Source organism: Netta rufina (genome assembly GCF_964035555.1).
Source record: "Netta rufina genome assembly, chromosome: 6".
NCBI lineage: Eukaryota > Metazoa > Chordata > Aves > Anseriformes > Anatidae > Netta > Netta rufina.
In genome coordinates, this window is record NC_140129.1 from 23,533,707 (window position 1) to 23,549,168 (window position 15,462).

At 38.7% G+C, this 15,462-nt stretch overlaps 1 protein-coding gene across 3 annotated transcripts in view; it reads left to right on the forward strand.

Annotated features, from left to right (window-relative positions):
- The window catches only part of ITGB6 (integrin subunit beta 6), a 63,861-nt gene that overhangs the window by 7,318 nt on the left and 41,081 nt on the right, over window positions 1-15,462 (forward strand). For 2 of the 3 annotated variants that reach the window (XR_014618540.1, XM_084288625.1), the window contains exon 1: window positions 1,280-1,360. The exons of the other annotated variant lie outside the window; for it this stretch is intronic. The gene's annotated coding sequence lies outside the window, so the exon portion shown is untranslated. Of the gene's footprint in view, window positions 1-1,279; window positions 1,361-15,462 lie in introns of those variants that run through there. 3 annotated transcript variants of the gene reach the window in all.

Consider the following 15,462-nt stretch of genomic DNA (forward strand, 5'->3'; position numbering starts at 1 on the left):
GTTTACATATTTAAAAATTCACCCTATAGCCTGCAATTCCACAGGAGTGAGCTGCTGAATTTCCATTAACAGCAGAGGGAGAAAGATCCTGTTTTGTATTGTCCACCTGATAAAGGAACAACTTTATTAATTTTAAGTATTAACTAGTTAAGCCGTGAGTAAAAAATTAGCAGCTGTCAGTAATTTAACTCATTTCTATCTCTTTCACAATCTTATATCCAGTTTGTAGACAAAATTGAGACATATGATTGGTAATTATTCATTATCACCATTATCCAGCTGCTACTTATTAAAGCTAATGCTTACAGAAGCATTCTGTATCCCTGACATGATGATTTTAGCACCTATCTCTCATACAGCTTTATTTTCAAATCTGCTGAGTGCCCAGAGCAAAAAGGTTAGGCTGTGATGCATGTTTGCTGCTGAATTTTAAGAACCAAAGTGTCTTCAGTTAGACGAGTTTTTATTTTTATTTTTTCTCAGACAACACTTCTAAACAAACATTCATGTAGCTGACTGCATGGATCTCAGGAGAACTTCCTTAAAAGAAAGGAGAAAGACAAAGGAATTACCATCATTTAACTAGGCTACTCTTCGCAATGACTGAGAAACAATCAGACTGTAGTCTGAGAGCCACAGTGAAAGGTTACATGACTAATTTGTATTTGCATTGTCTAACTGGTAGGAGGAAGGAGGATGTAGCCACAATAGCCAATTTATCTGAAGAACAATGTAGTCATTCAACAGGGCATTATTCTGAACTAATTTAAATGACAGTAAAGCAGCCTGCTCTTGATTTAAGAAATCATAAGTCTTTCAAATTCCGTATCTAATAATCAAATTTTACCACTGACTTATTTGTTGACAGAAATTACTTATAGCTAATATGTTCCTGTTGCAGACCCTGAGGACTCTTTGTTTATGCTAAACGTGAATGTATTCTAGCACATGAATTACTATCCTCCTGCTTGTTTCTTGGGCGCCTCCAGAATAAGTAATACATTGGCATAACTTTGCCATTTGTCAGCCAGCAGTCTGGTAGCACATTTGCTCGTCAATCTAATTTTAACCTTTTCTCATATGAGCACTTGGTACTTCATGTAAATCAACCAGACAGTCTGTCATTCGATAGGACACTATCTTCATAGTCTTCTAAACTATGTGCTCTATCATATGTGTTCATTTTTAAGTAGCAGAGGAAAATTAAAACTAATATATTACTTCTGGTTTCTTAATACCAGAATGCCAGGAATCTCTTTATTACCACAATAAAGATAAATGATACGTCTAGCAGAGTTTTTTGACAATGGGCATGGTAATGCATTCAGCACTTTCTGAACTGGAAGGTCTGTTCTGAATGGTAAGTAGTGCAATGTGTGGCTAAAGGCTTCATAGCACATAGAGTAGGTCTGTTCCTATTATCGCTGTAATTTGCAGCTAGGAATACAAAACATACATTCAACTGATTAGTGAAAAATATATTTATAAATAATTACATTATGGTTCCGATAAGTTTCTTGTTAAAATACTGAAGCTGACTCTGAGAAGGAGAACATAATTCACTCCTAAATTTAGGTAAGTTTGTCAATGTTAATTTCTTTTGATAATTTGTGTAAATAACATGAAAGGCTTACTGGTATGTCCTTTACTTTGTGAGGTTTTTCAGAAATTGATTTGGCTATGAAATAGTATGTTTGAAGTTACACTTTTAGCTGTTTTCTCAGGGTTGCTGTAACTATGCATCACTTCAATATCTTTTATTTTTTTAAACATGAAATGAAGAAGGTCATAGTCCATTTATACAGCCTAAACACATTCTGGCTTTTTCAGCTTTTTTACTGCATGAAGAATGTTTTTAAAATGAAGTTTTAAAGTGGTACAGAAATGATCTGCAACTTCTGCTAAAAAATCAGTCCCATACAACACCTGTAATCATTCACTAAATGGTGCAATAATTAACTGTTTTAACAATTATGAAAGCTAGAGTTTGACTGATCTATATTTTCCTTATTAATACTTTGAGACTATTAAAGCTGCATTGCATTTCACTCAGGCTTGTGAGAGATAAACTAAAACTACGTATAATTAATACTAGATTCCGTTCTAATGATTTATGACATTGTACTTGGTCTGAGGCAGACAATGAAGCGTGCCTGCATTTTTCCCCAGCACAGTACTTAGTAGTCCCTTTACCAAGGAGCAGAAGTGAAGCTCATTGACTCCTGTAACATCACAAATGCACCTCAGTTCATTTTTTGTTGTGCTGCTGTTGTTTACTTAGACTTCATCATGCTTTCAGTCCATCCTACTGCCATGCTTCCTTTCCAGCACCTTCTGTACATGGTATGCACCCCATTATTGCTGTGGAATTCTCACCTCTGTTGTGTCCCTGGTGAATGAGTTATAATTATAATTAATTTTATTTCTTATTAATTTAATTGTATTAATAACTATAAATAATTATATTTGTACAATCTCTACCCCAAAGATCTGTTTCTGATTGAGGTAGTAGTGTAATAGAAGTAATAACATAGGAACTTCTTCCAACACCACCTTCAGTATCTTTTTTAATCTCTAAATCAAGTGCATGCAATATTTGTTGATCAAGATCTAAAGTTATATATGACTTCATTTAATACAAAAATTGGAGAAAGTGTTAGCCACAGACTAATTAAGTATCTTCAGGAACACAGGCCTGAGGTATCTGGCCATAAGTATTATCTTCAATAAATAAATACGCAGCAGCAAGAATTTGTCCCAGAAAATGGTCAGGTAATTCTATTACTTAATTTTGCGTAGTGGAGTTATATGTGAGTTTATCTTCCATACTCTGATATAGTTTTCACATGGGAGTTTGTTGGTCTTCCATACCTAGATCTTTTGGGGCCAGTCATCTGCAGTTTCAGCTCTCAGGGATGTACATGTATCTAGGCAAATTCAATATGGTTGGTGAGGTAGACTGTCACAAGCAGTGACAGCATTTGATTTCACTGAGCTTGTCAAAAGTAATTTTATATGTAATTTGTTCACTGTATATGAGATCCTCTGTTTTGCCACCATTGGTCTTACAGTTGTGAGGTTTACCTACTTCAGGGTAGTGCACAGAACTAATAAATGTTTTCTCTGAGGAAAAACAGTGAATTTCTGGGGATGGAGGGGCTGCATTATAACACAGGAAAAGTATTTTCTGGTCTTACTTATTGTTTGTGCATTGGAGCACACATCTTTGACAAACATTTTTTTTTCTTCAAATTTTCTATGACTCTTGGTCTTTATGGATAACTGAAGAAACAACTGGTCAGCGGGATCAGAAGTAACAGAATTATACATGGTATGAATCTCTTCTCAGATCTAGTATATAAGAAGGCAGGGTTTTTTTGTTTGTTTGTTTTATGCTTGTATGAAGGAAAGAGAAAAATCATGGTAAGGCAATTTGACTAATATTTTTCCCTAGAGTGCATATCTAAGGACAATCTGTTCTAGTTCTTAGCAATATATTCCTCCAGGAATCAAAGGCAAAATTCAACCATCTCTACTCGATTGGTTCAGTCTTTCTCTGTCACTTTTCATGTATTTTTTATATAATTCAAAAAAAAAAAAAAACCACCCTTAAATGCATTTTCAGGTGCTGCTAGTGAGACAGCTTTAAAAATACCTTTGTCCCCAAGCCATTAATCATACAGATTCTGCTACTGTCCATTGGTTTCTTAATCTTGATTCTGTCCCATCTGTTAGATGACAAGTCTAGGTATCAGTCTAAATTTGGCTCACTTCACTGTTTACGTAATGTTTCCTAAAAAAAAAAATAAAAATAAAAAAAAATAAAATAAAAAAAAAAAAAAAGGAAAATGCAAGCCATATGAGGGACAAAGCAAGCTCAGTTATTATTTGCAGCAACCTCTGTATTAGATTGGTGCAAAAAAGGTTAGTGCCACAGCAATGTACTGTCAAGCTCAGTTGCAGATATTTAGGCCCCATGTGGCAGCTAAGGAGTATGGAGAATATTCTGTCCTCCCTAGTGTCTGGCATCCTGACTTGGAGTTTGTATACCTATCCTCCTCAAATCATCAGATTAAAAAAATAAATAAAGTGAAAAAACTAATGTTCTAAAAATGTAGCTAGACTACCCTAGAGAAAGTAGGACTTGAGGTGTTTCACTTAGAAACTGAGTTTACCCTTACTGAAGTAAATAGAAATACAAAAAAAATAAAGATCACCACCACCCCAGCTTTAATGAACTACATGATATAATTGAAGGTCATTCTTTAGACATTTAAGTTCTGTTTTCAAGGGCACTTATTTGGGAATTGGCACATTAGGGAATCCTATTATCACATTGACAGTAAAAGCCCAGGAAAAGGGCCTTTATGATTTGTATTATAGAAATATGTATAAACACATAGCAGAGGTTGCTCCACAGAGCTTGGTTGCTGGGTTTGTGTGACACCAAGGCAGATGCCATGCGGTGCAGCCATGTTGTGTATCAGCAGCCTGCACCTGCTGGGCCCAGCTTCTTTCATCCCATGCATCCTGGTCACTGCGAGCAGCTCTTGAGTTTGGCGTGTGGTGGGCACTGCTCAGTGACCCTGTGCGCCAGGCACAGCTTGCCAAGGCGATTAGTGGCTTGTGTCTAACTGAGGCTAAATGCCAGAAATGGGGTGGGAAGGGAAGCACCTCCCACCACCTTGCTCCACATACATGGTCTCCAGGCTTCGAAGTCAGCTGCCAATTTAGAACTTTAGGCCCTAATTAGCTCCTAGGGGTGTATCAATAAAAAGCCACGATTTGGATTTATAGGTAGCAATGGGTGTTACTGTTCCTCTTCAGCAAAATTTATTCTCTGATAGTTTTTCCACCCAGTCCTAGGGCACTTTTCTCTTAGAGTGTAACTTACTACTCTGCTCTGACCTCACTGCTGCTAATGTTACCTCCATTTTGGGTACATGCACGGTTCCCTGAAGCTTTCCTGCCTGCTGTTTGTTCCCCTCCTCCCTTTCCCCTGAACCACCTCCACAGACTGAATGCTCTCAGAGGAAATGGCCTACCACCCCTCTCCTCTCACACCCCAGCACGAGCTTTACTGAATGCAAAGCCATCTCAGGCCCAAGGCAAGTTTCTGTCAAAAAGCAGATGCAGGTGTAGGCAATACTGGTATTAAAGTAACCTCCAGCAGGCCCCACACCTTGCAGCAGGGAGAGAGTGATCTTGGGCCTATTTTCTCCCCACCTGTGGGCATCAGCTGAAAGGGCTGCACACGAGGCAGTGGTTGTTAAGTTTCTACTGGGCCTAGCAGAGAGGAGTTTGCTTTTATTTAGTACAGTGGATAGGAAGAAGCAGCAGTAGCATCAACACCACCACTGCTGGTGGTGAGAGGTCTCCAACTGGGGCCTAGGCCTGTGGTGGAGCTCTGGGGCCCTCTGCCCCTGCAGTGGGTGGCCCGGTGTGGTGAGGGGCCCAGTGGCTGCTGTGCCTGCTGGGCCACCTCAGGGCGCCCTGGGCACAGCAGTCCCCAGCCCTGTTACACACAATGTCCCCTGCTTGATCTTTCACTCCTGCTTTTCCAGTTCTCCTCCATGCGCTCCCAGAACAGATCCTGACCTCACCCTGCTTCCTTTCTGTTTGCTTTCCCTTTTCATATAGTGCTACCCCAGCTCTTCATCCCCTGCCCAGAAAAATAAGACATATGCTGGGGTGCTTTTGTTCTGTGTGCCCACTTAGTGTTAGAAGAGAGATAAGGTATTTGTTCTTCTATGTTGTGATCTGTTTGATGCTGATGCTTTCTTGCTCATATCCTAATGTAACTCTGCCTTGGTGCTTTTTCTGATTTTGTCTGGGGTTTGTCTGGGATTCTTTTGTGCATCCCAAACTAAGCACGTTCTGCTAACCTGGTCAAATAACCTAAATTTTGATCTGTTAAAATGAACTTAATGTGCAATGTGAAAAAGCACCTTCAGAAACTACAAGTGACCTGATTGGAAAGTAAGAGAGCTGGAGGCAGAAGCACTGAATGTACAGGAATAGAGTAGATTAAGGTTATAGCAAATAAAAGGATTTAGAAATCAGAATGGCCTTAACACCAGTCTCTAAAGTAATGGATTAATTATTCCAGAGAGGTTGTGCTGCGTGTCCCTGTGCTAACAGGGCTTTTATTTCTTCCCCCTGGCGAGAGGCAGGAAAGTGGTTGCTTAAATCACTATTGACATACAGCATATGAATTCCAGTTTTGATTTTATGAACAGCCTCTATCATCACGTCTTCTGTGGACTGTGTCATGCTCATTGTGCTGTGGGGTTAGACACACTGTCACCATCCCTATAAATAGCCTGCTTGGTTATGAAGGACTAGTAGTATTTCCTCTGGGAAGAATAGGACTTTTGACTGGTGGCATTTTAGGCCAGTTCTCTTTAAACCTCCTAGAGGAGATAGGGTTTGGACAGTGAGAGACCTGTTAGAGAAAGCCAATAATCAAGGTATTAATTGTTGAAGTGCACGCACCCAGTGAGCGTGGAGGGTCCACAGAGAAAATTGAAGTTAGGAGGAGTAGGACAGTGGTGTGCTTTTAAAAAGAAAGGTCAGCTGCAGGGCTGGTAAGGAGCAAGAAAGCTGCTATGCAGAGAAAGAGAAGCTCCCTGTGATACAGCGGGAAGCAGAGCTGCTGTGCAAGACTGTTGCAGCATTGGACAGGTCTGCTCCGTGCCCAAAAAATGCTCAAGCGTATTGGAGAATGGGAGGTAAGCTTACATTGTTTTCCTTATCTTTATGTTTGGAACAAAGTAGGAGGTAATTATGTATAGAAAATGCCGTATTTCATCTATCAACTGTTTAGCTGCTAGTATGGTCTCTGAGAGTGGAGAACACCTTCAAGCTAATACATAGCACACTCTCAAGGTAGGTTTGGTGGGGTGGATGCTTTTGGCTTGTCAAAAGAAGTTCTAGAGATATAGGTCATCTGGTCTGTACAACCCTGTTTCTGTGAAGAAATATGCTGGAGACACCAAAGAGAGTGCAGGTTCAGCTGACTGTGCAGTGAGGCAAATTCCACTGCACACAGTGTGAGAGGTCAAATACAGCATGGCGTTGACATATAACAAGGCTTCCTAAGTGTCTTCTGGCTATTGAAAGTAACAAATGCCAAGGTATCTGGGGGTTTTCCTTACAATTAACAATTTGTCTGGAATTCAGACATCACCTTCCACAATTTGGGATGTTTCCAACAGTGCATTTAATCGTCAGAAGAACCTTTTGTGCAAATAGTGAGTCCGTATACAAAAAGATTGCTCTGCCAAAAGGAATGAAATAGACCATTAAATTTAAGGATGACTAACTTTTTCTGAATAGTGAAGAAAACACCACACTTGCCAGTTATCTCTTCTGTGCATTTCCTCAGTTGTGGCTGAGGCCATCTGATGACTGTTTCCCTTTCACTCCCAGCGCAGTGCAGTCTGTCTGCTGTCAGCAGTTAATGAAGTCACTCACAAGCCTCCATTCCCCGGGGAAAAGCACTTCTATGAATAGACCTGTTACTTACGTCTCTGTTTGCAATGCTCTCAGCGCTTCTTTTGCTGTGCCACCATTTCTAATGATTGTGCCATTTTTGAACAATGCCCTTTCATTGTAGAGCTACTGCTATTCAGGATGCCAAAAAAGCTCTTGCTTCTGGCACAGCTGTTAGAGTCCTGTGAAGGCTTCTGTGTTGTCCTCAGTGACAGACACATGTTCTGAGGTACCACAGGCTTACCAAAAATGTGCGGAAAGTGAATGAATAGTCTTACTGCAGCACGTATTTTCAATAATAGTCCACAGGGAATTTCATCATGAGATACTTCATCAACACATGTCCTACAATAAGGAGGAAATAATAAAGGTTTTTGTTTCTGAGAACAAAATATTTCCATCCTACTGAAATAGAAAGGGAAACTTGATCTGATGAGAAGTACTAGAGAACATCACATATTTGTCCAGCTGAGCTTGCACGTCTGGTTATGATTAAGCATGTGTTTATAAGGAGCTATGTGTTGGTCTAGACAGAGGTGAGCCATAAAAGAAATGAAGATAAAAAGATAGATAAAGAATGATGAATCATGATAATGTATTGTCCCAAGGACAGAAATGTAAGAGCTTATACTACAATTTGTAGGGTCTACCAGCGAAGTCAAAGACTACTCAGTGGAGTTAAGTCACTGGTTTGTGTTTTCATGACTGAGTTGTGTGGTTTAGGTCTAACCCCAAATAATTTTAGTTGAACACCTGTCTAAGAAAATTTAGCTATGAATGCCAATAAATGGTCAAAAGGGGAGGGACTGAGTAAAACAGCATTTGGTTTAAACATTGCTTATTCTTTCTCTGGGAGATGTGGGAGACAATTTAAAAAAAAAAAGTTTTTAATATCCACTTTTTTTTTTTTTTTTTTGACTGGACTTATTCTTAACAGGCTCCCCCAACATCAAGTTGTCAAAATTTTAGTTCTCAGAGAGTTATGATAAGCTCTTCTATAAAGTGCAAACTGTCTATTTCTCTGCACCATGAATGTCTGAATTGTTCCTACATGAGCAGAGTTCAAGTTGTTTTCATATATGAACCTTTGTTCATGTTCCTCATCCTCCTACTTATGTAAAGCCAAAACAAAAGAAACTTGTTACCCAGACTTTTCATTTGATATTAATTCTGGGTGGCTGAATAAGTCTGTGATTCATGACCCATGTTAAAATTTAACGTCAGCCTTTAATGTGTTCAGCCTGACACATGGTGTGTCTTATAATATTGATATATCTCATCGACCTAGCAATCTGCATCAGCTTGCTGAAACATGCCACGAAAGGAAAATGATACAGTTGTCCTGATCTACTTCTCTGTCAAAGCTTTAATTAAAACATTCACACTGTCTGCTAAGGGTTCGGGGGAAACTCATAAGATGCCTGTGCAGTCATTCACAACATTTCATTTTGAAAGTTTAGGAGGATAGGAATATGCTCATAAATCAGACTCCTGTGACCTGGTCAGCATCTCAACAGCATCCAAAGCTTATCTGACTTGCTCTCCAGAATCCTGTATCTAAGAAAACACAAATTCACGCATCAGATTTTTCCCTGATGCATTTGACAAGCATTTACTTCCAGTAGCAACCCAAGCAGTTGCAGTGAATTCATCAGACCTGCAGAGCCAGAGAAGCACTGTTCTCACAGTGGTTGGCATCCTTTTCTCAGAGATGCAGAGGTACAGACCTGAGGATGGATTTCCCCATCAGAGTATGTTTTTTTTCCCCATTGCTGGCACCCAGACAGCCTGGAGGCTGTGACAAGGCAATACTCAGCCATCTGTAGGTTTGTCAGCTGGGAGATAGAGCTTGATCAAAATGAGGTTTCATTTACTGGTAGCTGCTCCTGAAATGCGACCCTACCAGACCACATAGGAACAGCACTTGTGTGATAAAGCCAACTGGCTATGTCTGCAGAGGTTTCTTATTAAGGTCATGTAGAGATTTATTTTATTTTATTTATTTATTTATTTTTTTCCTTACCCAAGCAGAACCATCTAGAGGGTAGGACTAAAAATGCTGCTGTCATCTTCCCACCCCCAGGACAGAAAACCTACTTGTAACAGTGATCCTTATCATCATCGGAGGATGCTTCTTGCTTCCTTTGGTCCCACAGTGCCATGCTAGCATCAGTTCCTCTGATCCAGTAGCAGTGGATGTTAAAAGCACAGCCAATACCTCAACTGGCTGTTTAAAATCAGCTTCAGCAAGCATTGCTCCCTCTCTGACCTTTTCCTGGCTTCTGTATCCCCTATGTTTGGCTGTCCACCCAGGCATTTAGGCTCAGATTTGGAAATCCCCTGTTCTCAACATGGGACTGTTATTTTTCGGGCAGAATTTACCTGCTGTCCTCATAAAATCAGGGCATCTGTGATGCCTGTGCTGTTATTCAGGGTATTAATAGAAATTATAAACAGAAAGAAGTCTCAACCACAGGCTGTCAAGGCAGGAGCTTGCAATGCTCTGTCTGAGCTTGAACTAGTAGCAAGAGAGGAGCAGCTTCTTCCAAGGAGTGATCTTCCTCAAGCAATTTTCATCACTATAATAACAAAAGAAGCACAATACCAGGACCATTAAGAAGATAGTATGCTATGAAGATTGTGAACTTAGAAGAATGTAAACAAAAGGCCAAGACTTGGAAGATTCATTAATATCTAAGTTCAGAAGCATTAGCTAAATCAAACTATCATTGCTCAACACAAAAACATAGCAAATAAAACTAAGAGGTGCTTTTGAAGAAGCAGGGGGGAGAGGAAAGAAAAATACCACTGTAGAAGTGGTAAGAATAAATCAGATAGTAACACATGAGAACATAGGTATCAGTGGAGAATGAAGGGAAAAATAGACTTTATTATTCTATATGAGCAAACCGATGTTAGATGAGACTTGTGAAATGAATGCCTTTATCAGTAATGCGACTTTGCACTGGTATCATGAATAGCTGTTTATCAGCAGGTTCCAAAAACCCAGTCACACTCTGAATAAGTAATTGTAATGTTCTTGTTTGTTTTTCTATGGCTTTTAAACCATAAATATTGAGCAGCTTACAAAAAAATGTGAGAGAAAATGATGACATAATAAGAACAGATAAATATGTACTTTCTCCAAGCCACTGCTAGCATATTCAGTTTGCTACTGGCACTATTTATTATATAATCTTGCTTGAAATTGTTACCACGATTTGAATAGTAGGTTGTGTACCATTGCCCTTTATCTTTAAGTTAACGTGAAACAGGAAAACGTGGGCATTTGTGGTTTTCCCTTGTGCAAGAAAGGTCAAACTACAGAACAGTATAGGAATATCCATAACTTTGAATTTCACAAAGATAGCTGAAAAAAAAATTAACATTTGATATGTTGGATTATTAATTTTCTGGCCCAGATTTGTTCTGTGTAAATGAACACCTAATGTGCCCATCTTTGGAGCCAGTCTATTTTTGACTGTTGTCTATAGAAAATGCAGAGAAAGGGGCATCTCCTGTGTGTGAACCTCAGACCTGTGTTTACTGTTCCCTGGAGGTTTGCTTATAACATGTTCATGACCTGGCACGCTCTCTGGGTGTAGTCATAGCACCAGTGTACAATCTGTTTGAATTCCTCCTTGGTGTCTACTGTTCCTCTCAGACGTTCCTGAGCACGGTGATTGTTCTCTGATTTAAAAGGGCATTCAGATGCCTCTTCCAAATTAACAATAACTCAGCTGTCGCTCATCCTTTGTGCTGGCTACAGACTGCACACCTTCATCAGGCTGCAGCAACTGCACAGCTTCTCCTTCAAATCTGTAAACCATCAGTGAGTGGTGGACGTTTGTTGTAGACACAGGGTGAAAATTCCCTTGGATATTGACCAATCTGGGGGAGTTTTACAGTGCTGAGTAATGTCTGTCTTACCTGTTTATGGACACGTGTGCTGTAGTTACCTCTAGGCCAATAACATTGCTAAAGCAACATAGTGAAACAACAGATTCTGCAGTAATGGTTGTTTTCCCCAGTTTCTCCTGAATCAGTCTCATGAGCCAGACATGCTAAATTATAATAGTTTCAGGGTTGGTTCTTCAGGTGCTAAAGGTACCAGCATAGGCATTCCTAAAGCTTTCACTCTTCATAAATAAATCCTTTATTCCTCTCTGGGAAGAAATTATATCATTCTCTGTTAGATTTTGTCAATAAGGCTTTCTATGCCATTTTGCAATCCATGCAGAGAACTGGATTTTTATGTATCTTTTCCTCCTACCTCACATGGTAATTGTTAGGTTGACTAATATAGTATGTTCAGTAACCTCTTTACCCTTATTTATGTTTTTCATATGATGACCTTACAGTAGACTCTCAAGTGTCTCACCTGATTAGGGTGGGTAGGGTCTTGCCCTAATGTAGAGTCTCATCCACCAGGTCAGCAACATACGGTAAATCAAAAGTAAGAGTAATGTTGGGAAGGGTCACATCATAACTGACTGACTGTATAATGAATAACTGATAGCTATGACTCAGTGTCTGCATTTCTTTCCTAAACACACACTGTATTGTAGGCTGGCTTTGAATTTTTTTTTCTTTTTTTTTTCCTCTTTTTCTTTTTTATTTTTTTTTTCTCCCCACGTAGTTTCAGGTAATGGTTAACTCCAAGTGACTAAAATGCCTTCAGGAGACCTGATGAGACTTCTTACAAGTACTTGGATTCAAAAGTAAATTAAAGCTTTTACTTTAGCACTTTCTTTAAAAAACATCTCTCTCTTATCTGAAGCTATTTTAAAACTACCCCACAAATATAAAGTCATCAGCATTCCTACAGCATAATTTCAAGGTGAAATGATTGTATTCCAGGCAAATGCATGCACAGTATGTGCATCCATTTTTTAATTTTTAATTTTTTAATAAAACAATAAGACCTTTTAGCATCTGTGGCAATGCAGTCATTTCTGAGACGAAACATGACTTTGCATCAGCTTGCATTGTAGGATAAAAGGTGGAAGGAGAGAGCACTGAGAAGAACACAAACTGGGAAAACTGTCTGAAGGAAAAACCACCATTACAGAGTTTCATTCCTGAAGAGGGTGTGTTAAAGTATGCAAGACAATAAAGAGTAGCAGATGTCTTAAGAATTGATGTTATGAGGAGTGTTTTAAGGCATTTATCTTTTGAGAGGACAGAGGATTTTTCACCAAAAGTAGATGAACTCCATCTGAGCAGGTGTGGTATTCATTTTCTGGAAGTAGTATTCCTGTAGTTGATATCAATACAGTATAACATGATTATATCATGTAACAATACTACAAAATATCGCATGCTGACAATATATATTTATATATCCGTATAACCAGTAAAAGTATTGTAAGCAAGAAAATAGGAGAGAAGGCTGGGGGACACTTGTAAGTAATCTCCATGTATGGTCCTGAAAAGAAGGAAATGATGAATGCATGGGGGCAAAAAATATATGATGGAAAAAACACGAAGAGGAAAAATAAGTATTAACATGGGTGGGAACATGAGGTGGATGGTCTCGATGTCAGGAATAAAAAGAATATGAACCATGTAATTAAAAAAAAGAAAAAAAAAAAAAAAAGAAAAAAGTGCAACGTCATAGAAGACAATCTGAGGTATTTATATACAAAAACTGCATGCAGGAAAACACAGGCTAGAAGCGCAGGGTCCAGGATGACCCTGAATCTCTCAATGATAACAAAGTATGGTTGATGACTAGTGTATGACTGAAGCACTCTTAAACCGATGTGTAGACTGTAATGAAAACTAAAAATAAAAGCAAATGTACAAAGGCATCACTCAGTAACAATGCAGAGACAGCATGGGTGGGGTGGAATTTGTCAAACTTTTGGGGCAAAGTATGGTGAATAAGGGTCTTCTGAAGGACCACTAAAGGACTCTTAGATATATTTGTAATACAGATGACTTCAGGCATGAAGGCGAAACTTCCAAGCATTGTATTGTTATGGGAAATTTTGATGGAACAGAAATAGAGTATAAAGCAAATGTTACTGATAACAGCAGAGCCAGTTATTCCAGGGTGTGATAGCTGGCAGATTTCATCACTATGCAGTCACCGGACTAATATGATGCTATTCTAGGTGGTCTTTGTTAGGTAGTGATGCCATAGAGCAGCTGGTTGTAGAAAATAACCTAGCTAATGTTATCCCAACTTGATTAAATTGAAAATAAGTGAAAGAATAAACAAAAATAGGTCTGTTATATACAGTACTTCAGAAGAACAAATTTTGAGAAACTGGAGGAACTAGCTAGTGTTGTCAAGTGGATGCAAGTTCCAAGCGTTAGGATTAGAATTTCTTTAAATATATATAAAAATAATAATAAATCTGCACTTTCTGCTGGAAGTAGAAAATGAAGTGTGTTAACACCTTGCTGAAGAAATAATATCTATGTATATCTTAATATATAAATAATTATATTAAGAGTGAGAAAAAATATATTAGGAATGAGCAAAGAGTGAAAGACATAGGGGAAGCAGCTGTATCTTGGACACCAAGAAGTGTAGAGTGCAGTCATATTTGTTAAGTGGCAAACAGATTTACCATCTGTAAACCAAAGCACAAAGACTAAAAGCTTTTTATACCAGAAAGATGAAGGGAGGTCTGGCATGTGGTAAGGATGGGACGTTGATTAAAGATAGTGTAAATGCTGCCCAAGCCAAGTAATATTTTTTTTTCTATGAAGAGGATGGTAGAGATCACAGATGAAAATAAATAAGATGGTAAGAATCCACAGAAATAAGAACTAACGTTTGCAAACTTGAAAATTAAATCCAAAGAACAGAGTAGGCTCATAGTGGAATGATGTCCATCATCCATCCTAAAATGCTGAAAGAACACCAAATTAAATTTCAAATACAGGAGCAAGTTTTTCTTAAAAGACCTATCAAATCAAAGAAGAGAGAAAAGTGGAGGAAAAGTGACCTCACATGTAGAATTTCATTAATTTGACCTTAACCATATGCAAATTGCATACACATTTTGCTAGAAATAACAAATAAAGATGTGGATATGAAAAGGAAAAAATAGAATGAAAGCAATAAGTGTTTGATTAAATATATAAGGGCTGAGAATATGTATGGAAGATACCATCTGTTCTGAAAAAGGAATTACTGGGCTATCAGAGATTACAAACAGATTTTCAAGTATTACAGTTTCAGCTAATCTCTGAAATTATTAATGCTTTCATTGCTGCTAAAAATGGCATGCTCAAATAAGAAAAATATCCATCCTGTTATATGGGCAGTCCGGGAACCTGAGAGCTGGATGTGTGGGGTTGAATTTCATAGCACAAACTGAGGTGGAAATTATTTCTGTTATAAACTTAAAATTATCAAGTGGACAGGAGAAAGACCATAATGTCTTGATCAGTCATAGAAGGATGCTCACAGGGTTGGGATTGAGTCATGGAAAAGGCAAAAAATGATCCTCCTTAGATATGATGCAGGCAGCTGAGGAAGGAATACTACGTATAGGCTCCAGCGTAGGAGGCATTGGTCAGAGCCCTTCTGGAGTGCTGTGAACAGTCTGTCACCCACAATTAGGAAAGAGCATTGAAAGAAATGCAGAGAAGTAGTGCTACACAAACCAAAGAATGAGCGATATACAATTGCTGTCTATAAATACATCAAGGGGAGGGGAACGAAGGGCAGGGCAAATACTAGGAAAGGAAAGAAGTTATTTAAGTTACTAGACAATGTTGTCACTAAAACAAATGGATATAAATTAGTTAATCCATCTAGGCTGGAGTTTAGAAGGTCTCCAGCGATGAGAAGAGTAAAGTTGCTGAAGCAGTCTTCTAGTGAGAGTAACAGGAACAAAGCATTGTGACTGCGGGTGTCACAGTAAAATGGAGCTTATTTGCTTGTGAGTTGGATAATGCAGAATTCACCTTGTTCTTGCATATACCGCACAGGTGAGTAGAGCCACT